The sequence below is a fragment of the Oxyura jamaicensis genome, chromosome 1 (genome assembly GCF_011077185.1).
Source record: "Oxyura jamaicensis isolate SHBP4307 breed ruddy duck chromosome 1, BPBGC_Ojam_1.0, whole genome shotgun sequence".
Taxonomy (NCBI): domain Eukaryota; kingdom Metazoa; phylum Chordata; class Aves; order Anseriformes; family Anatidae; genus Oxyura; species Oxyura jamaicensis.
Window position 1 is genome coordinate 4,944,140 of NC_048893.1, and position 24,694 is coordinate 4,968,833.

Below are 24,694 nucleotides of genomic sequence, written 5' to 3' on the forward strand. Positions count from 1 at the left end.
CTATGAATGCAAGCCTGCCAGATATAATCAGAGCTGTATTATAAATGTTGCAATTCCTGCCTTACAAATCCCCTGATTTTTGAGATCTGCTTTCTAGTCTTTTCCTGACATTAATACATTTTTTTTTCAGGAAATTAGAGATGTTCTGGCTTTTCTTTGTTTCAACCCTTATGAAACTTGTAAGGCGAGTTGTTTTTGTTTTGTTTTGTTTTTATTCTCAGACTTTCTACAAATGATTCTGACAGGTATTAAATGCTACAACACCTACTAAAATCAAGAGGAAGGCTGAGCTCATCCTGTATTTAAGAGGAAATTGATGAGTACTCCCAGGACTGAATCTTACCTTTGCTGAAATCTCTTTCTTTTCCTAACTGCAATTAATTGTCATTACACTTAAGAAGTGATCCTGCAGGTTTTTACTGAAATATTTAGAGTAAATTACGTAAACAAACACTACTCTTACAGTTAAATATTCACAGGTTTGTGGTTGTACTGAAGAAAACTTTTTGAACATAGGACATGATTTTTCAGAGAAAGATAGTGGAGCTGGAAATCCAGTGTGATGCAGTCCTCTAACTTCTTGAAAGCTAGTTTCCTTGATATTTAAAATGACGTGTCTCAAAAGTGATCATCTGCATGATGATACTTTGAGGTTTCCAAATTTAAAGGTCTATTTTGCTAAATGCATACCATGATTATAGGGGTGAAGTTATAGGGAGAAGAGAGATGAGTATCAGGGACTGAACACAGACTTCCTTTCATGTCCCTGGATAGAAGAGAAGGACGTGCCAATGCCATATGGAAAGTCACATTCTTTGGCAGGAACTTGTTAAGGCACAGGGTTAAAGGGTGCTGCACTTGCAGATGTTTGTCACTCCCTGGTTCAGCCTTGATTTCAAGCATGTGATACTTTTTCTGAAGATTTACTTCACTTGTGCATAAAATGCTGGTATCTTGGGAAATTAGGTCATTGTAGCTCTCACACCTTACTTTTGTCCTGATAGCTTGCATCCCCTCCTCCCCAACACCAAGGCCCAGAAAATTAGGCTTTGTCCCTTGTAATCCTAAACTCTCATCCATTTATAACAGGAGAAGAAAAGGATTGAATTCAGTGTTCTTGTTATGGAAATAAGTTTTTATTCACTCTGTATCAACTGACAGTTAGAAGCGTATCTGATGTAATATGAATAAACTGTAGGCAGTTGACAGTAAATTATGCAGCTATAGGCTCACATTCTCTTAGAAACAGTGCTTTTACAATGTTCAAGTGGCTTAATGGAGTGAAACAACTGCCAATAGGCTCATTTGAGTTTGGTGATCACCCAAAGCCATGAGAATTGCATAGTGGTTGATACCCACTGCCCATGGCTGGCACCACAGTAGTGGGAAAGGCTGCAAGAAGGAGGGACTGGGCATAGCCAGGTGTACTCTGTCAGAGAGGCAATGCCAAAGTTACTGAGTTATGAGGCAACGGGACGGCAAATTACGGCCAAGTTTAGTGAAAATACTTTGCTCAAAAAAAATAAAAAAAAAAAAAAAAAAAAAAAAAAAAAAAAAAAAAGCTGTATCTTTAAGAAATAATAAACTATCAGTCTACTTTCTATTTGAATGTAGTCTTTATTTTTTAACTAATCTTATTTTTTTTAACTATCCTGTGCACTTGAAATCCTTGTTGGCTTCTAGCAATACTCTCCTCTACCCAGCATCTGGAAATTTCTTGTTGAATGTAGTTGCTTTCAATACAACAACAACAACAACAACAACAACAACAAAAATCAAGGCAGAAAACTTGCTGTAATTTCCTGACAGTATCACAGAAATAAGAAAACACTAGGCTAATAAAAATGATAATCTGAGTTTACAACTGTTAACAAGATTCCTGAATAGAAATGGTGCTATTATGTGCAAAGAACTTTTATCATCAGTAGAGGAATGTAGTATAAAATTATGAGTTTTATTATTAGGGCCCTGCCACCCAATCAGAAATCAACCCATAATCTTAATTTGTGAAAAGCCATAAATTTTGGCATCTTCCCTCCCCTCCTATTAATAAAATATTAAAGACATTTTATAATTAGAAACTTTGATAACATAGCTATGAATTTTCTTTACAGGAAAAAAGCTGGCATAATTCTGTATTTCTTACATATCTCCAGCTCTCCATACAAAATCACTGCAAGTCTGAGTTACATGCAGGAGATGGAACTGGGGTAAATCCCAAAGTTGCTATGCGCAGTAATTATGGGATTTCATGGACTTCTTTCTTCTGAGAAAGACCAGATTCTCAGGCTTTCTCAGGATGCTGCAGAAGAATTTATGAATATGTTATGGCACCTCTTTCACAGAACAATTTGGGTTGGAAGAGACCTTAGCAAACATCTAATTCCAACCCTCCTGGGATTGGAACACCTCCCAAGAGACAAGGTTGCCCAAAGCCCCATCCAACCAGGTCTTGAACAATTCCAGAGATGGGGTATCCACAGCTTCTCTGGGAAGCCTGTACCACTGCCTCATCACCCTCAGAGTGAAGAATTTCCTCCTTTTCTAAATCTAATTTCCTCCTTAACCTAAATCCACCCTCTTTCAATTTAAAGACATTACCCCTCGTCCTACAACTACACTCCCTGCCAGAGAGTCCCTCCCCAGCTTTTCTGTAGCCCCCTTTAGGTATGGGAAGGCCTCTGTAAGGTCTCCCTGGAGCCTTCTCTTCTCTAGACTGAAAAACACCAACTCCCTCAGCCTGTCTTCAGAGGAAAATTTCCCTGAATGTGATTATTTATCAGTGTTACATTTCTGAATTGAAGCATCAAAAATGCTTGGATTTTAACCTATGACAATATTTTATTTCATTCTAGAAATAACAGACTTTTACCTTTCACTTCTGACTGCAAATGGCTGGTTCTCCCCCCACATGTAAATGATTTACAGCATTATAAGGTCCTTGCTGTGTTTCCATTTGCTTTAATGAATTAGCCATGGTCTTCTTTCAGTAAGAACCACTGTGGAAGCTCTACATCACCAAGGGAAGCAAGACAACTGTAGCTTTGCTCAGTGGCTCCAGTCTCTGGTCCTCCCCCATTACCTGATAGATAACAGATTGGGCCAACACTTGCCAAGATACACTCCTTCCAGAAGCCTGGCAGCCACTCATACATCCTTCATCTCCTGGTGCTGTGCGCATGGTTCACTGTAGACTCCTTGGGACTCCTGAACCTGTGCAGGGTATATGAAACATAAAAAATAATCTAATACTTCCTAATTACTTTCATCACCCCCTAGGCAACAGAGCAGTAGTTATCAGGTCACTAGATATGAATTTAAAATATAAATAAATATTTTATTCCATTAAGGTAAAAAGTAAAATGTTAGCAAGAATGAAACAAAGCTAAAAGAGAAACAGAGCTCCAGAGAGTGAAGTTCTAGGCTATAATTATCACACAAAGTATTCCTTGTCTGCTTTGCGTCTCCCACGGCCTGCAAGGTTTATAACTTAGCTCCCATCCTATGGGTGATGTGCTCCAAAAATTCTTAGAGCTTAGTCGTTCCTACTCCTGTTATTAAAAGACATTTACTGTCACTTCCATGGAGAAGGTAACAAAGGGGCAGCAAGCCAGAAGTGCTGCATACACTTTTTGTTTGTTTGTTTATTTTCCCAAACAGGAATTGTCAGCCACCTGTATATCCCTCATCTAAATGTCTGCTCTCTGCTTATGGTATTTGGACACTGGAGGTAGGATTCATCTCACCCAAGTTTATGTATTTATGCTGTATGCACCTACATCTGAGCTAACCACCTCAGGGTCCTGTTACAGTCAAAGGAAACAAACAGGCACTTTCAGGGAGTGATTTATCTGACCTATTTTAAATGACTATTTTCTTTGAATCCCACTGTAGGACATCACATCCAAGACTCAGATCATTTAACCTCCTCTCCTCCTCAAATTTTCTTAATTAACTGTACTGTTGCATTGCTTAATTTAGACATCTTCTCATCATCTGCTTAGATTCTCTTGTAACTACATGAACACACAGTGCTTAAAACTCTGTAAATTATATACCTTGAAAAACAGTCATAGCACTATTGACTTACATCATATACCTGGCAGTGGACTTAAAACAAGGGTAATCATAGTGAAATTAGGACTGGATTGCATAGCGGGGTAATTGTTGCTCACGTATATCATTAGTCCTCAAGCGCTGCTGGGTGGATGCTGTCACAAGTGCATTCCAGGAATGTTTAATGTACAATTAATCTTGTTTCTCATGGTTACTTTTATTAGGCTGAACTGATCTAGAGAAAGGAGCTGTTGTGACTGTTTTATTTGTTCTACTTTGCAGACCAGTGGCACTTAAAAGCTGTGCTGCAATGCTTTAACATATGTGAGAGTCAGGAAACACCATGAGTACACCGAAGTCCACCAGATTTAGGCACCTGCATTTTAATGAGCTGATGTTCCTGATATAAGTTCCTTTACCCAAAGGAAGCTCAGTGAATTTGAAGGCTTCCAGACAGAGATCGTGCCTTCCTAAGTTTGTACAGTTAAGGCTCCATTTACACCACTAAAAATATCTGCTACCCTGGCTCCCCGGTGTCACAGCATATCTCACCGCATATCTCATGCAACCATCTGTGGAGGGGCTTCTTGTGTCATCTGGGTCCTGTGTGGGCCCCAGGTGTTTGCTTTTGTGCCCCAGTACATGGCATGATTTTTTGGGGGTGAGTTGGCAGTCTCACAGACCACTTGAACAGAGGGATGTAAAGAAAAAGGGCTGGAGAAACCTTGTTCATAAAGCCTAGAGAGTGTGAACCCTGCAGATGACCATGGCCAGCATCACAATCAGGTTTTTCTACAATGAGAATTTGATTAATTCCAAGATTACTTGTGTCAGTACAGAAATACATATTCATATGTATATAAATATGCAATATAGCTGTCGCAGACAGGAGAACACACTAGATAGCTAAGTCATTCAGACACACTATACGTCAGACAGAGATGGTGATCCTTAGGATTCATTTCTCTCTTCTCTTAGGTAATCTTCAGTCTCCTAAAGATTGGTTTAAGTTAGAAGAAAATGAATTCTACCATTCATTTGGGAAAAAAAAAATAAATAAAAAAAAAAATAAAGGCTGATCATCAGGCATGAGTGAGACAAGTCTATGCTGAACCAGAGTTAGGGTCTGCAGTGTTTTACAGAAACAGTCTTCAATAAAGCAAGAACAGTGACCTGTTTTTGAAACATGAAGAAAATGTGACAATAATCAATAGAACTGCTCACAAAAATAAGAGCTCTCAACACAAGTTTTTATGTATTATTCTTTTGCTATTTTCAGTGATTAATTTATAGGCACAGTGCAAACCACTGACACAGAAAGTAATCCAGAAAGCCTGTTGTCTGTGTTTTGGATAACAAGAGGCAGAAGTATAGATTAATAGTGGCTCTTAATCAATCTGATGCAGTCAATGTTTTCCATAGGCACTCCATTAATAAGCCGCTCAGTTTAGGCCTTTCTTTTGCCATGTCCTAAGTCACCGACAATTATGAAGGACATATGCATACTAAATGAAGCTTTCGCGCTTGAGTGAAGAACAATAGCAGTCTATCCAGTGTCACACAGCAAGAGAGACCACATTCACAGGACATTAAAGGCTGGGTACTCTTCCTGAACAGGTTTACACATTTAAGCCTTGATCCTGCAAGGTCTTACACACATGCTTAACCTTACACACTGCGAATGAAATCCTGGGCCTCTCAAAATCAATGACAAAACTCCACTAACTTCAAAGGGACACTCTGTGAATAGCCTTTTTGGCTTCAGTGCAGCCACACAGAGTGTGAGCTGATCTCCCCAACCTTGTTGCTTGCGTGAAGCCTTAAGAGATTGAGGGAGCTGCTAAGTGTAACTTCCAAAACACCTCTTCTGTCTCACAACAAACCACAAGCTTTCAAAGATGTTTTCTTGTTTGATCTGTGTTCTTTAGGGGTTTTGCCCGAACCCCGTGGTAAAACCTGCAGGAGTGGTTTCTGCAGAGAAATCTGTGAGCAATCCTTTCCCTGGCTAACATTGTACTCTGAGGGTTGTTTTCTTTACTTTCCAGAAGATCCAGTCCCTGGAGTGAAGTGGTTATGATTAAATTACATCTTTATTTAATATATATATGTATGTATATCTATATATTATGTATCATGTGATTTAACAGGAAATCTGGGAAATATCTACTTACAGGTCAGAAAAACAAACAAACAAACAAACAAAAAAAAACAGTAACAGATGAATTTTTGCAGGATTAAAATGCAGTTTTTTGTCTGCTTGCTGTTGGCAATTGAGAAGAACTAATGGTTTGCTGACAAGCTGGGGAAGAGAGACAGTGGTGTTGGTCCCATCTTCAGCATGGATTTTTGTGCACAGCCAGCCAGGTCAATTCTCTGACTGCCCACACAGTCCCACTAGGTGTGATGCAATGCTCACCAAACCCTCACACTGGCTGAGCTGCTGAGGTTAAGGGAGTCTTTTGAAGGCCAGCGTAACACCAAGATGTCTCCTAGCTCCATCAGTAAAGCTCGTGCTTGTAAATCCAAATCTCCCAGGCTTGAGCAAAATGTTTAAACACTGGGGTGGGGGTTGCAAATTGTGCTAGGAAATAGGAGAGTCTTGACCACCATATCCCTAAACTGACAAAAAGATTAGAGAGGATGGTTTCCCAGAATAAGCATAGTGTAACAGGGAGGAAGCATTCTTTGGAAAATAGATTTATAAAGTTTTGTATCCCAGTTATGCTTTAGGATAAGCCCATTTTAGTATTTGTGTAAACCACATTATCACTTCTCCACTAAATCGGTGGCATTCACTTGAAAAGACTAGTGTGGGTAATCCCAGCAAAGATTTTTGTTTCCATTTCAGCTTTTTTTCTCTGACACATTTCATTGCTCAAGCAATGAAAAATTCTATAGACTTTACTCTTTTTGGCTTTTACTGTAATGGTATATTAATTTTATCTTCATCATGCTTCTGTATAAATGGGCTTTACATATTCCCAGCAAACTCCTGTGTGAAATTCTTAACCATAGAGATTACAGAAATTTACTGCTTCACTGGCATGGTCAAGTTGCCACAAAATTGCATTTGTTAATGTAGCTGTGAAAACACATGACACCTGCCATCTCTTAGTATAAGGACTTTAAATATGGCTGGGAAGAATTTAAGAATGCCTATAAAATGGGGTTTGCCCATGTCAGTTCAGCTTTAGAAAGGAGACTGTGCTATAAAATCTTCACCCATAATTGGACACAAGTGACAGCTTTACTTAACTAGTGTTCACAAATGAACGAGCAGTGAAAATGCTCTGCCTTTCTCACCCCAGAAGAATGACCATGGCAGATGTTAACACCATTGAGAACAGCTTTATTGTAACTACAGGTGAGACAAATGGGAGATTTATTAGTCTGGGCATTGAGGAAAGGGGAGGGAGAGTAAAAGTTGTATCCAGTGCTATTCCAAAGAAATTCATTACACATTGCCAAACACATTGCATGCCACACATAGTGCTCTAAAACAGGGCCTATGAATTCATGAGCATGATGGCATTCTTGTTTGTTTTTCAAGCACTCAGAATCACAAATACACATGATTCTGCTTTCTCTTTTTTTCATGCACTATCCTGTACCCATTCAAATTTGATGGCAAATCTCTAACTTCATTGATGATACAATACAATCAATGACTCCAAGGCTGAGAACTCAGTGACCTGCAAAACAGTAAACAACAGACAATGAAGCTTCCCTGCTGGAAGTCTTGAGATGAAACCTGATCCAACATAAGCAGGATCCTTCCTATTCATTTTAGTGAGCTAACAATTGGTCCCTAACATAATATGCATTCAACAGAAACCTGCAGTGGTTGTTCAGGCAGTGATCCAGTAAAGCCCTTAATTATGTGCTTAAGAATATGGTATGGGAAAAAAAAAAGAAGCCACTGCAACCACAAAAATGTTTTAAGTTCACCAAGTAAGTAAATGTTTAGTTGCTGCAGTATGATGCTAGTTTTTTTTTTTATTATTATTCTTTTTTTTTCTTTCAGTCAATGCCCTCTGCCAAGCAAACTAACAAGTTTTCTTCAAATCCAACACATTGAGATGCCATAAATGTGTTGATATTCAGATTTGAACCCAAATTTTGTTGTTGCTTTATACTCCTTTATGCCCAGAGATAGGAAAACACTTTGCTGAAATTGTGATATGGATATAAATAGGAATATTTACAACTTGAAATTCAAAGCTCCCTTCCTTTTTAGATTCAGGGTACTCTCACATGTGGTGCTGCTGTCTGCTCATCAGTAGAATAACTAGAATAAAATAAAATATCAGTAGAATCAGTAGAATAAGTAGGATAAAATTGTATTAAGAAAATGTTTGCAGTATAGGCAGGAAAATATTATATTCTGTAGTTCAAGTAAATTCTGTTTGCCCCAAACTCTTGAAGCAGATGCTTACTTAGAAAAGCTGCTTAGAGGCAGTTTGAACTTTTGTGCCATGTGGAGCACATACAGTTTAACTGCTTCGCTTCAGCTCATCTCATTTAACTAGGGGGTACTATATTTCTGTATTATTTTGCTTTCATGAAACCTGTGATATTCACCAGGTTTTTCAGGTAATACTGTTTACAGCAAACGCTGCCTATGGTGTTTCCAAAAGTTTCCTGCTGTCAGAAACGTGAGGGCCAAATTGAAAATATTGGTTTGGGAGAATGTAATCTTTTCAGTACAGACTTTGGTATTCAGTATAAGTGCCCAATAGTAATGATGTCCAGGCATAGGGCCAAATGTTAAAACTGCCCCCAGAGTGGATATACTCATACTCTGCAAGAGAAGCAGTAAAGTGTGCTCATATTCTGGCCAGCAGCATCCAAAAGCACAGCTCCCCATGAGCATAATTCTTGCCAGGAATATGAATAAGCTGCATCGAGGCTATGCATTATGGCAAGTGCTGCATCAGGGACTGCTAAGTAACTCATAAATAAGCAGCCTCTGCTGCCCCCAATTCCTGTATCAAACTTCAGAAGGCACTTATATAGCTCCAAGTATGAAAGGCTTGTATAGTGGTCTCAGTGGGCTTCAAGAAGCGCCAAAACCAAGGTGGCTATTTTCCATCTCCTGCTCCTTCAACTGGCCATAATTTTTCTGGCAAGCACATACATGCAGCGCCTAGAAGGATTTGGCTACTTTCTTCAGTTCATATTCATCATCTGAGTTGCTTCAGTGAAGTTACGAATCCAGGATCTCCTGTTATGGTAGGATAAAGACTCCACCACAGATGAAATCTTCATTGATAAATGAATTATGAATAAAACAAGAAGAAAAAACAAACAAAACAAACAAACAAACAAACAAAACCAGTCACACTTTAGTTAGCCCACCAACCATTTTGCTTTGGGCATACAAGTGTATATATGCCCACATCAGTACTACCTTTTTTTTTACATTAGTGTTCATTTCACAGAATCACCGAATTGTAGGGGTTGGAAGGGACCTCAAAAGATCATAGGGTCCAACCCCCCTGCTGAGCAGAATCACTTGGAGCACATTGCACAGGATGGCATCTAGGCAGGTTTTGAATATCTCCAGAGAAGGAGACTCCACAGCCTCCCAGGGCAGTCTGTTCCAGTGCTCCATCACCCTCACCATGAAGAAGTTCTTTTGCATGTCAGTGTGGAATTTCCTGTGTTTTATCTTGCAGCCATTACCGCTTATCCTATCCCCACAAACCACTGAGAAGAGGTTAGCTACATCCTTCTGTCTCCCACCCCTCAGATATTTATAGATATTGATAAGATCCCCTTTCAGTCTTCTCTTCTTCAGGCTGAAGAGACCCAGGTCTTTCAGCCTTTCTTCATAGGGAAGATACTCCAGGCCCCATATCATCTTTGTGGCCCTCCACTGGACTCTTTCAAAAAGATCCCTGTCTTTTTGTACTGGGGAGCCCAGAACTGGACACAGTACTCCAGGTGAGGCCTGACCAGGGCAGAGTAGAGGGGGAGGATCACCTCCCTAGACCTGCTGGCCATGCTCCTTTTAATGCACGCCAGGATCCCACTGGCCTTCTTGGCTACCAGGGCACACTGCTGGCTCATGGTCAACCTGTCATATACCAGGACCCCCAGGTCCTTCTCCTCAGAGCTCCTCTCCAGCAGGTCGTCCCCCAGCCTGTACTGATACATGCAGTTGCTAAACTTGAAAATATGAGACTTTCAGTTCATAAAAATCAGAGTAACCTCTTGAAGTTTGTTGAGCCTCTGCCCCCTGACTGCATATGATATTTCTAGAGCTTGACTAGTCTTTAAGGATGATAGAAGTTACTGGTCCAGCATGCACAACATTTGCATAACACAGACAAAATACTTTTAGCCAGGAATTTATATATTACGGCTAACCATATTCTATAAGGTTGTAGTAAAAGTAAACTGTATTATCACAGCAAAGTATCCTTTTTTGATTTAGAGGTTTCAAACTTCCTTATTTGGAAGCAGTAGTTCAGAGGAGTTTTGTGCAGACAGGTAGTAGTCAATATAAAAAGAATATGAGCATCAGACCTCTATACTCTTCTAGAGTATTTCTGTAGTAGAAGTTCTCCCAGTTCCAACCGCTAACCAACAAAGATCCAGATGTTGCTTCTTTGCAGCAAAATCACTAATTATATGTTCAAATGAGCTAATAAAATGATTTCCTGGAAACATACTCCATTTCTCCACTCCATCTCTCCACATATTCCATTTCTTTAGATATATTTTTCTTGCTTTTCAGGACATTTTATAATCTACTCCACAGATGCCACCTTTTGGAAAATCATGGAAATATTGTCAACTGATGCATTTATCTAAATAAAGAGCTGTATAATTCAGAGCAAGGATAATCAACCATTTCTGTATGTAAAAACAAGCTGACCACCATAAAAACAACCAATATTGTAATAGCTTATTTTTTTTTTGTCTTTTTCTTTCAATGGTAAATATACATATACACACTTTATTGCTTTCTTTGAATCTAAGACTTAATATATACAGAAGTAGTTCTTTTTCTTGCTATTTCCAATCAACTTCATACTTCAAGCTACTAAAAACCTCAGGCAAGTCTTTCTCGTGAGGTCTGATTCAAATATTCCTATGAGCTAGTCTTCAAAGCTTTTACAAGAACAAATATGGTAATCCATGAATCCTACTAGTAGTTTATCTTATCTAAACATATATCTGCACAAGTTTTGGAAAATATATTAGGAAAAATTAAATGGCATTGAAGCAGGACACAAAACACTTCAAATGGAACTAATTTTCACACATTGCAAAACTAGTCTGAGGAACTCCCTATTTCAAAACATTCTCCATGCCTCAAAGTTCTTTACACAGTTTCATTTGTTGCCTTAAAATTAATTTTCCTGGAAGGGAAAACTTGATCTCAGAACCGACAAGTGAAACAGAAGGTAATAAAACTGTTTCTGAATGTTCTGGTGATAGTGGTTTATGCCACAACATTGTCCATGCCTCACCTGTGAGTGTGCATCTATGATTATGTCAGTAGTATGGAATAAAACAGTCAAGGACAACCCTATAGTCCCAAGGCCCATTGGCACACCATAGCTCATATCCACCTGCATGCACTCCCTGCAATCCCAGACAGACTGGCAACATCATAGAATCATAGAATGGCTCAGGTTGGAAGAGACCTTCCAATTCCAACCCCCCTGTCATAGGCAGGGATGTCACCCACTAGATCAGATTGCCCAGGGTTTCATTTAACCTGGTCTTGAACACCACCAAAGATGGGGCATCCACAACCTCGCTGGGCAACCTGTTCCAGTGCTTCACCACCCTCATGGTGAAGAATTTCCTCCTGTTCCATCCAGCCTCACTGTTGGGAACAGCCCCAATACCTGCTGTCCCTCAAGCCAGGTTTGGGCATTTTGAAGGAGTTAGTTGGTGCAACCCAAAGCTCTGCAGGGGAGCACATCATCAATTAAACGTTTACAAATGATCCAGCAAAAGTACTTGAGCCACAACCCTGGTCTTGTTTTTTATATTAGTACATAGTTAGTACAAACACAGAACAAAGGGAATCTCCTCTCCAGAGAACTCATCTTCTCTGATTTGAACTTCAGGTGGGTGCACTTTCACATCTTGTTAACCACATTATTAGGGAACTTGAAAAAAGGAGAAGGAAGTAATTAGTAGTGGGTAACTGTACAGACTAAGTAGGGCATTTTGAAATATGAAAGTATATCCCTGACTTATGTAACAAAAAATAGAGTATCCTCAGGACATCCTTGAACAACAAAGTTTTGGAAGATAGGAAAATATTGCTTTGCTCTTGAATTGCATCCTGATTTAGACATACACTTTTGGCCTGTGATGGAGGCAGGACAGTGGGTTGGATAAATATCTGGTATATCCTGCAGCAACCCTGGTGCAGAATCCTTTTGTTACATGAAGGGGTGTGGGCAGAGGCAAGGAAACATTTCTACTTCTTTGAGCTGTCTATTGATACTGAGCCACTGAGACCTGATGAGGACTGCTGGAGCCAAACTGGCTTTCAGACCAAACAAACTTGCACATCTGTATCTATCTAAATAAACACACCAGGTAATCATCAATGCACCCTTGTCTAGGAGCTAATTGGATTCTGAACAAGCATCCAAAGATATAAAAGTGCAAATACACTAATGCTGTCCCTTTGGAAGAGTCATCTGCATACATTTAACAGAGCGGGGGGAAAGGGGGTATAATTCAACTCACTTGAAATGTCACTTTAGATAATTTTTCTAATTGAGTCTTAATATTTCACTGCTTCCCATATCTCTCAAAATGATTATTAACAAATAAACAGATCTTTCTCAGTTGTCTCTGAAATAATAATAGCAAAGGCTTCATTGCATATGCAGGAGCTTCAATTTACGTGAAAATTATTTCTGGCAATACAGCATGCAGCACAGCATCATGCAGACACATCTACTAATAATGCCACTTCTTTCAGTATGTGTTATGCAAGCATCTATGGCAGGGCATGTTCCAGGCCTGATTCTATCAAATCAACAATACACACTGCCAGTGAGTGCTATGTCAGTGGAAATTAAAACCATATAGTATGCATGCAATATGATGATGTAAAAATGCATGTAGAGACCACATCTATTGTGTTTCCCTTCTGCAGGGTTTTGGCAGGCTTACTCTGTAGCTGGCCAGTCTAGAATTAACAGGGTCAGAAGAGATGTCCCAGAATTTAATATAATTTGGATTTATCAATGCCAGACTCCTCTGGGGAAAAAATAAGTCATTTTTCCACAGCATAGATAAGTCTTCCCAGAATATTTCCCCAGACAGATTCTCGCTTCTGCATCCCTTTGCCAACTGGAACCTTTTGATCTCAACATCCTTAGTGCCAAATTCTTTAATGGTGTAAATGAGTGAAACTCTACCTAAGGCAGTGGAGCAGATCCCATTTACACCTGCAGAGAACTTGGCTTTGATTCTGTAGCCAAGGAGAGATTAAAACCATTGGTTCTAGCAGATTTGTAAGCCTGTAAAAAATGCTCTTCATCTCCTGTTGCAGATACTTCTGTTATCCAGCACAAATGTGATAGGGAAAAGCAAAAGAAAATGTTCTTGAGGGGCTGAATCTTGGTCTGGGAGGGTGATACATTGGAGAATTTAACTGAATTTTGTGATCTTTGTCATATAATTGAGTATACATTGTTATCATTTTGATTCCGATCTCTTCACTTGTTCTTTGTGCCACTTTTTTCCAGATCTAATATGAATCACTTATTCCAGATTGCTCTTTGAAGAAGACCTCCACTGATATATCTGAGATTAAATGAGTCACTCATGATGGATTGTGCTTCATGGGCTTATATACCACAGAAAATTATGCATTTTGCACTACATTGTAAAATAACCATTTATCTAAGTAAACATATTGACTCCTTTTGGGTTCCTATGTAAACTATCCTGGGTTGTGAATCTTAATTTAGCAAACTCTTGACAGGCAGGAAAAAAGACAGCTAACAATGATGGAGAAGAATCAGTTACTTGTATGTCAATAGAGGGAGTTTAAAAAATGAGCTCAAAGTAACAGATCAATTTGTTCTCAAGTGTCCAGTCAGAGATAGAAGCTAGACAACTTCCATCACCTTTATATGCTGATATACTGATATGGAGTCAATTCAAACAACAGAACGTGTTAGAGAAAGAAATGAGGCTAAATGTTTAGAACAAAAAGGAACTGTTGGATATCATTTTCCAGGGATCCAATTTCTTTTCTTTCTACACTTGCTGCAGGTAACAAAGCAAGATAGCTCATTTCCTAAACACCTCAGTTGGCACATCTGTAATATGGAAATTATACTTCTGTGACAGATTCATTTTAGGGTTGTTCCATGTGCCATAATGATTAGACATCTGAATCTTTGGTAAAATTGGATCAGCATAAATGCCACCCAGTTCCTCTTCCAACTTGATGGTGTCAAAAGGCAAAAGTATTGTGTAAGCATGAAGGTTCACAAATGGGGCATAATAGCGTTGTTCCAGACCCTTTGGAAAGCCCTGTATTTGTCTGCCTAGGGAGCAAGAGTACAAGCAAGTTAGCACTAAAGAACTCTCAGCTTTCAAAAAATAACAGGTTGGATTTTTTAATACTTGACCATTTCTACTTGCAACCCCAGATAGAACTTAATTGGTGCACCTTCCCGATTTCTGTCCTCTTCACATCCTCCTCCTGCAAAGTATTTACACCCTTCTCACTCATGAGAGAGTCTAAGATGCTGAATGCAGCATTGACTTCAGCAAGTTCTGGATCAGACCTGTAATCACTTAAAACCTCTGACTAGCTGGCTTTAAATATTTAGGATAAATCATCTCAGAGACAAAGGACAATATCGGAGCAAAGTATTATCTTATATACTACTGCTTCCCCAGTGGTTTACTCTTCAAAAACTCCATTGTCCTATATGTAGTGTAAAATAATTCACCATGGAGCAAAACATTGTATCATGATACAGATCTGGGCAGTGATTGAAATAATAACAGACTGTTTAATTGCTAAATTACAGTGGTGATATTATGAAATAACATATTATATCCGCATTTATAATAAATTAATCCATCATGATTAAAGGTCTCTCAATGAATACCAAATGAATTAATACATGATTGGCCTTTATAAGTATAAGCCTTTAAAATTATGCAGTATTCTGCAAGCAGCTAACAGCCCACAGAATAAAGTTGCAATGAGAAAATGTGTCACAGAAAACTTTCCTACATTTCATGTGAAACACCTTTTCTTTCAGAACATTTTTGCATTGAATTTGTTAGCAATTATGACAGATAGCTTTTTAACAGGAGAAAATATATCCATAATCACACAATGTTTGGGGGAGAAGGGAAAATTACCACAATATGACTAATTTTATGAAAGACATCTGTCATTTTCTACTGTTGCAATACAAGCTGTTTAGCAAGTAAATTTAATTAACCAGATTTCTCATTTTAAAAAAAGAAAGAAAGAAAGAAAGAAAGAAAAAAAAAAAAAAAAAAGCTTTTACAGCATGCCAGGAGCATATCCCTTGAATATAGTTTGTTTAATGTGTCCAATTAGACTGAATCATCAAATTTTCTGAATCTTAAATATCTCAAATTAATTTGTTTCCACATTGTTTTGCTATATACCATTTTGCAGCCATTTGTACTGTGAAGTAGATGTTGTTTATTGTTGATACTATCATTTTGGAGCCTCTGCTTAGAACTGATACTTTTGTGGGTGCAGCATTGTACATAAAGAAAAAAAATCTCTACAAAAAGCTTCCCATTGAAAAAGAGACATACAAAAAAGTGAAAAGGGTTCTCCCAGAGAAGAAAGGCAGAGAACAGGTGTGTCTGTCCTAGGTAATAAATAATTCAGTGCAACATCTGAGTCCTGGTCTAGTGTTCTGTCAACTACTAGGCTATGCCATCTTCTTGGCTTAGAAGTATGCTTGTAAATTAACAGTAAATTCCCACTTAGAAATGTGAAATTTCCTTTGTAACTCAAAATAGTTGGAAGCTTGGTGGGCTGGTCTTTTTTTTTTTTTTTTTTTTTTTTTTTTTAATGAGGATAATATGGTGCAAGTTACACAAAATGTGTGTTGTCCCTATTTTGTGGAGCTGAGACCATAAAAAAAGGATGGTCTGTAAAGGGGCTTTTATTGGTAATATAAATATTCGTATTTATGTTGCATTTTTCCAATGACAAGAAACAAAATAAACACAAGCAAACACACAAAATATTCTGAATTTACTGGTGTTAGTGTATAGCCTGGGATAATTCCACGGACTGTAATTTAAAGTAACTAAGATCAAAATCCAACCAGAAAGCTTCATAAGCTTCATCCTTAATTAAAACATAAATAATATTAAAATAGTTGCTTGTAATATAATATCATTTGCTTAAACTGTTCTCATGAATGCTTAAGCTGGTAGAAGCTACTCACTTCCAAAACAAATTCTCTTGGTGCATTTCTGATGTTAGTGCACCTTCTGAATTCTGCTCCTAAAAATAAGAACAATCTGAAAATTAATATTTGCTGCTCTTGTACACAGGGGAAGACTTCCTCCCTATAAAGAAAAAAGCAACCCTTGCAAAACATCCATGTCCATTGTTGACTTGTACAACATTTCACTGAAGAATTAAATGTATATCTTTTTTTTTCTTTTTTTTTTTCCTTTTTGTTTCATTTAGAAACATTTAAATAGGTTATGAATGGAAAGCACAACATTAATCTGGCAAATTTTTATTACCCTAACCTCACTTTAGATTTAGGAAGTTAATTGTACATAATACGTTTTTGGCATTTAGAAAGCATCACTCAATTATTAGTGTGAATAAAGTTACTGAATTTGGGGAATAAGTCAGTCTAGAAGATAATAGATTGCTTACTGGGGTGGAATAATCGTGCAGAAAAGTGGATTGGGAAAACTGATGGACTTTGGTTGTTCTCATGTACACCCAAATATTGAAAATCTGCTAGATATGGAACCTTAAACTCAACATCTAGTTATTTAGACTGAGGGTTTCTTACACATTCAATTGCAGAAGAGTCAACTCTGATCATTCCAGCAAATGCCCCCGATGTGCTACATGGGGCTTTTAGGTGAGCTGCCATGGGGAAGGGTTAGGAAGTCAGCAGAACAGTACCAGGCTGAGCTGATATGTGAATTTAAGTATTTTTTTCTGGCTGTGGTGTTTTTACCCTGCTGGGCAGCTAAATTCCACCACCCTCTCATTCCCCCTTCTCAAAGAGAGAGGGGAAGAAAATAAGATGGAAAGGGCTCAAGGGTTGAGATAAGGACAGGGAGATCACTAACCAATTACTGTCATGGGAAAAACAGACTCAGCATAGAGAGATTAATATAATTTATTGCCTATCACTAGCAGACTAGAGCAGTGTGAGACTAAAAGCAAGCTATAAACACCTTCCCCCCATCCACCCTCTTTTACGTCCTCCCCCCAAACAGCGTAAGGGAATGGAGAATGGGGGCTGCAGTCAGTCCCTGATGCTTCATGTCTGCCACTCCTTCATGGTCACTCTCTGCCCCTGCTCCACGTAGGGTCCCTCCCCCGGGATGCCACCCTTCCCAAAATGATCCTGCCTGGGCTTCCCACAGGAAGCAGCTCTTCAAGAACTGCTCCCACAGGGCTCTGTACCACGGGCAGCAGCTCCCCCCAGGCCCCCTGCTCCTGTGTGGGCTCCTCTCCATAGGCTGCAGCTCCGGCCGGGGGCCTGCTCCTGCGGGGGCTCTCCATGGGCCGCAGCCTCCTCCAGGCCACATCCACCTGCTCCTGTGGGGGCTCCTCCACGGGCTGCAGCGTGGAGATCTGCTCCATGTGGGACCCATGGGCTGCAAGGGGACAGCCTGCTCCACCAAGGGCCTCTGCACAGGCCGCAGGGAAATGCTGCTCCCTGCCTGGAGCACCTCCTGCCCTCCCTCTTCACTGACCTCGGGGGCTGCAGGGCTATTTCACACTCCTCTCTCTCCTAGATGATGTTGCACAGGTTTTGTTGTTGTTGTTTGTTTTTTCACCCATTCTTAAATCTGCTTTCCCAGAGGCCCAACCAGCATCACTCACTAGCTCAGCTCTGGCCAGTGGCAGGTCCCTTTTGTAGCCAGCTGGAGCTGGCTAGCTGGCTCTTATCTAACATGGGGCAGCTTCTGGGCTGTTATCACAAAGGCCACCCCTGCAGCCCCCCTGCTACCAAGCCCTTGCCACGTAAACCCAATACATTGGCAGAGACTCACTGTGTCACCGTTATCAAGACACTCAGGACTACAGTCAGGCAGCATGAAGCACCCATATCTGTTCAGGGGAGAGAGACGGATGCTTATGAATAACTATGGTGATGCCTTCATAAGGCAGCATCCAAAGCTGTGGTTACAATTCTGGCCAATTGAATATGACACTTAGGTTCCCTTTGCTTTAATTCCTCACCTATGAAAGAGCACTTTCTAAATGTTCCGGACACATAAACACAATGGAGGTTAGTAGGAGAGAACATACAAATACCTGTGCTATGCAGATAGAAGAAATAAGTGCATTCAGACATGAAACAAATCCATCCCTGAAAGGTCAGCAGCAGAAGAGGAGTTAGAAGGTCAGGAGAATTTTATCTCAGCAAAAGCAATAGGATCTGAACAGCTTTTAAGTGAGCTTAGACAATCCTGCAATTAATGGAGACATATCTACTCAGTATTACAGTACAGCCGACCTGCATCCTTGGCTTATTAATTTCTCCCTCTAGTACAAGTAGGTTGACGTCTTCTAAATTAAAAACAGTTCCGCCTTAGGAAGAATTGCCAAAGAATTTGTACGTTGAAAGTCTCAGGAGATGTAACACTTGCATGCTGCCTTTGCTGGGAAAGAGTACATGCTTATCCTTCAGGAAGTGTCATCTGCCAATTATGACAGCTACACATTTGTATTCAGTTATGAATTCAAAATTTACAACTGTGGCTATTTAACACAACAATTCCCTGGAAAATCTTTGGACTCTGTGCTTGCATAATAAGAAAAAAACTTTCAAGAACAGCTCTTCTCCTTCCTCTTTTCTTGTTATTATTGTTTTGTACCCAACTAATTCTACACAGGAATAATTTAGGACAGCACTTGGCAGGGTTGTTCTGGCCTTTGTGTACATAGGAAACTTGTGAATCTCTTGCCATAGGGGACAACATTTCTAACTGGGTGAATTCTGGAGAGTTGATTTTATTACTCTGTAGAGTGAAAAATTAGTCTGTCACCTGGGCAAGTATGACAGCTAACTGGAGCGGGACTCCAGATACTGAACCTCTGTTCCTCACTCAACTGCAGATGTCCTGAGTGACCCTAAATAAATAACTTAATCTAGCCGGTTCTTCAGCTTTGTGTAATGGCAAAATAGGACAAATATTTTTTCTTCTCCGAGGCACACTGTGACCCAAACTGTCCATAACTGAGGTGTTTAGATACCTCAGTGTCAGCTCCATCATGTATTTGGTCTGTAAATATGCATTGCTTCCTGAAGGTGAGCCACAGCAGATCAAAGTCCACTGAAGCTTTTGGCTCTGCTGCTTCCAGGTGCATTCCCCTGTGACAGCTGAGGTGTTGGTGGCCACCATCAATGTTAGCTCATTGAGTTTTTAGGTCAAGAGACTGAGAAGGAAACAAAAGGCTGTAAAACTCTCTCAAGACATAAGAGAATAATAAATATGAAGAATACTTACCTGTGATTGAGAAGCAAAAATCAGTTTCTTATTTTTCTAATTTTGGACTATTTCAGCTGATTTCAACAACTGTATTTAAATATCTGTATACTCAGATCAAAAGTGGATCCAAAGAAGATATTTGCATAAGTCAGATTTTTTTTTTTTTTTCTTTCTTGGCTTCTCTGTTCATTGGTGGTGAGTGGTGAGGGAGAAAAAGAGAGTTTTGATTTGGATGGGAGTGGGGATTATTTTAGTAAAATATTTGCATCTGAGAAGTACAGTGAAACAAAAGAAAGAGATCTGTCAGTAGACTTGTACCTTGGAGAAGGTGAAGCAACATGGTGCTTACTGCACGTGTAATAATGGGAGATTTATGAGCTTATAAGAATAGAACACATTAATCTTCTGCTTCTCATTAATCTCCCAGTAATAAAATGCAATGGTCAAAAAAAAAAAAAATCCTTTAGGCTGGTTTCACCATAATCTTACAAAGTTCTAAAGAGTTTCCCAGAAAATAGACTTTTTGCTTCTTTTTCTCTCAAGTTCCTATGCTATCCTATATGGGTTGTAGAATACATCTAGCCAACCTATAGGTTCACAGTAGCATTCCTCATCATCATAACTTTGTTTCACTTCTATTTGGAAGTCAGTGTCCATTCCTAGGGAGCTGGCTCCTACCTTCCTTTCTTCTCTTACTTCTCCATAGCTAATGCGATATGAGTAACAGAACTGTATTTTTTGATTGTTATCTGCTGATTAGCCTGAACACCATGGATAAGTGACTTTGCATTTGTAACATTGAAGTGAAGCCAGTTACAGGAATAAGTGTGAACATCAATAATAATAATAATAAATGATAATAATTAAATAATAATAATAATAAAAACCACTGGTGAGATAAACCTCCTTAAACAATGCACATGAAAGAAAATTCAGCAAACAGCTTTAATCCACCCTGAACTCTTTTTGTAACACGTAAGGATTGCAGAGGTGCTGAAACCATCCACATAGCTTGTCGGTATCTTAGTAAAATAGATTGGGCTTACCATTAGCCACAGAATTTTGTTTTGTGCCTGAATTTCTCCACTTTTTTTGTACTGCAGTTCAATAAATCTGCTATTTTATGATTTTCAGTTATCTTAAAAAATATCTTTACAGTACTGGAGACTCTGACCAAATAGAGATCACAGACTCCATGGAGTCATTTTTCTTCACAGAGTAGTGGAATTAGCATGGTCACAACAGCAAAATTGTATTCTATCCAGGGAGTAAATATATTGATCACTTACTTAGCAGAACTAGCATACAGCTCACATTACACCTATTTTCAGCACCTTGCACTGACTTCCAATTTGCTTTTGGATGTTGGGCGCGATGTATAAAGCCCTGTTTTCTGTGACTGTGACTGTTTTTCTTCTTATTCTCTCCTTCCTGTGTCCTGCCACTAGAGATCAGTTGGGATCCATCTGCTAACAGACCTCATTAACCCAGAGGGACCCAAGCTTCTACTATACAAAGTACCATATCCTGCTGCCCTGGTAAATTAATGAATACTGAGTTGGGAATCACAGAATAACAGACCGGTTGAGGTTGGAAGGGACCTCAGGAGGTCATCTAGTCCAATCCAACTGCTCAAGAAGGGCAGATTGCCCAGGACCATGTCCAGGTGGATTTTGAAGCTTGGTAAACAACTAAGTAAAGTGTTTCTTGATGTTTAAATGAAATCTCCTGTATTCCAGTTTGTACCCATTGCTTCTTGTCCTGGCAAAAAAAGGACTAGAGCCTAGCTTCACCTTCACTGTATCCCCCCTTCAGGTACTTGCAGACTTTGATGATATCCACCCGAGCCTTCTCTTCTCTAAGTCCAAAAGTCACTCTCAGCCTTTACTCATTGGAGAGTTGCTCCAGCCCTTTAATCATATTTAGATATATATAGGAATTTGCTATTTGACATCATTCAGTCTGTTTTAAATATTAGTTTTGTTGGTCCTCTGTCTGTGACCAGACATTTGTATCATTGTATATTTTTATTTCCCAAAATGAAACAAATACGATGGGGTTTTAAGTTATCAGATCAACTTGAATTTACATTAGCAGTGACCATATGCTGTCCAGATGTATGGCTCCTCAGTAGCTGCAGTGAAAAGATTGAAGTTCTCAACCTAAAACCAGCATCAGTGAAGACTTCTCTGACTGGTGGTATGAGCAAAGCGTTCCCAGATTTGAATTCAAGAGAAATCTTTCATTTAAACAGCCTTTGCACCAAGGCATTGGACAGTCACTTTGGGGAGCCTTGCAGCTCTTCTGCAAAAATTGCTTGTGCTCTTGAGGGAAATGTAGAGCCTCAAATACTCTGTACTATCAGCTGAGCTTCTCACCAGCACACACATTTTTAAATGCAGCTGAGTGGATCAGCAAATGAATGTTTGACTAAGCAACTTACACTTGAAGTTTCATTAGTTTTGCTTTGCCTTTGAGAGTTTTGTTCTCTCTAGCCATGGTTTCCCTCAGAACCGAGATGCCTATGATATGGGATTGCTAATCAGTATCTCCATGGAATTTAACACACACAGATAAAGAAATCCTGCCTGGATACAAGGTTTTGTATTTCTATTCACACTGATTGTGCTGGTTAGCAAATGGTGGGTAGCACCATGTAGCACCCACCCAGCTCTGCTCATTTGACTAATTCTGATGAGTTGACATCCACACTGCACTGAAGCATCACTTCAGCCTGTTAGCTTTAAAGTAGCTTTTGAAGTCAACATTTTCGAGGCTTTATTTTCTTAATATTTAGTTAATTCCTAGGTGGACACAGCCTGTGTTTCCGTGGCTTCCCTATAGGTTATAATAAAGCCAAGATGTGTGCACCCCCTCACTGCATCCACTGTGTGAACCCACCTTCAGCTCATGAGGTAGCTGGAAAAAATTCAACTGTGAGAGTTTGCAATAAGAGATACTGCATTGAAAAATGGTCTCTTTTTAAGGCAGTATAGTGATTTTGACAGAAATTTTACTCAAAATATCTCATATGAGTAAAAATTGGTCACCTAGAAATTAAAAATAAAAATAAATAAATAAATAAGTGGCTGGTTACTGTGATACTCATCTCGGTTGTGGGAAACAAGGGAGTTTCCCAGTAGAAAATAAGTTCAGGTCTCCCTCAGCAGGAAAAGCTCTGTCTGGTTACATTTTTACCCTAAAGAAAGCAATAATAATCTGACATATTTTCTGAAATTCTGAAATGAACAAGCAGTTCCCTATCTAGCTATTCCACAGATTGTGAATGTTTGTGTAAAGTAAAAATAAAATAAAATAAAAATAAAAAACTTTACTGTTGAACCCATTCCCTCCAGAAAAATATTGTATTTTTGTCTTACAGACAGAGATAACCTTTATCTTGGTCTTTTTAGAAAACAGGGCTTATGTGATAACAATGCTTGTCCTCCAGGCCACCCTTACTAATAACTTCTGGGCCCACGAGCAGACTTCAGCCAAGTTTTCCAGCCACTCTATATTTGCAGAACCATCAATTGGTTCTGCACACATGAAAGTCAGGACTGGTCGCAGATTATGATGTCTCTTGCCTTCTGAGATTTCATGGGGAGGACTAACCCAGGCATTACCTTGGACAAACCTCAGGGACAACAGGGAAACAAACCAGCAGGATGTTGGGCTTCATTAATTCTGTATTTTGCACAACAGTTTGGGGGTGAGGATGTAGATTGGCAAAAAGGGATTAAATATCTTGCACTTGGAGGACCCCTTGAAATGGCATACAAAGCAAATCTTCCTCTTCTCTGAAGAGTTTACTGGGAAATGACTGCCCCAGTCTTCATCGCGGTTTATCTCCCAGGTGGTGTCCTTTTAGTGCTTGCATACCTAGTCCAATCAGACCACCAAGCTGCTGCGTTATCACGACCAAAAGCCCTCTCCTCCTCACTCTGCGAGAACAGATAAATGGGAATCAGGTGTGTTGTATCCTGCATGTTAACTGAGTAAGTGCTCCCCAAATCTGCTTCTTCAGCTCTTGCTTTTATCTTGTCTTTAACACCAAGCAGCCACCACTGATAACAAGCAGATTAAAAACACTATCAGATTAACATTTTTATGTAATAAATGGTCAAGAACCTCACATTAAAAGAGTATCTTTCCTGGCATTAAGCATCCTTCACTCACCCAGGAAGCCTTTATCAGCTTGAACCTGCTCTGCTCGTTGCATAATAAATCTCCGAACCCTGATTTCATCATAAGGAAATTCTTCACGAGGACAGCAGGGAGCTAAATGGATGACTGTGTTTGAAAGAAGAATCAAGCTAAAAGATTAAAGAGCTGGTCTTCTTTAGCTTAAAACTAACTCTCTGTACTAAATCTTTTAGCTGGGGGATTGCTTAGTTTGGATATTTCATAGTGTGACACGATTTCTTGTTTTTTTCCAGGGCAGTTCAAATTTAGCTCAGGTCAGATTTTCAGATATACTCTCCAGGTAGACTTTTTTTAATTAAAATCCACCACCACCACCCCCTTTTTTTTTTTTTTTTTTAACTTCAGAAAAAAAGCTTGCTTCCACTCTCCCTCTCCAAAATGCCAGTACTACTATTAACACTTATGTTTTTTTCTCACATTTTACTCATTTTATATTTGAACGAGTTTTCTGGCTTTCTTTGTTTAATAACAAAGTACATCTCAGGCCAAAAAACGGACTTCTAAAAAAGTAGAAAATCTGAAAACTACCTTGATAAACATGGCCATGGTAAATGTTCCACAGAAAATCCTGTGGAAAATGAGCAAAGATCATTTCGAACCAAATGGAAACACGCTTGCAACTTAGCTTGGGCAGTGGTAGTCATAGAAGTAAATGTACTAAGAACATTAATCCTTTTTTTTTTTTTCCAGGTTAAGCCCTGAAAAAAATAAAAAAATAATAATTAAAAAA

The 24,694-nt window shown here is 39.2% G+C and overlaps 1 protein-coding gene across 2 annotated transcripts in view; it reads left to right on the forward strand.

Moving 5' to 3' along the window:
* CELF2 (CUGBP Elav-like family member 2) overlaps positions 1-24,694 on the forward strand; it is a 565,285-nt gene that overhangs the window by 957 nt on the left and 539,634 nt on the right. The window lies entirely within an intron of this gene.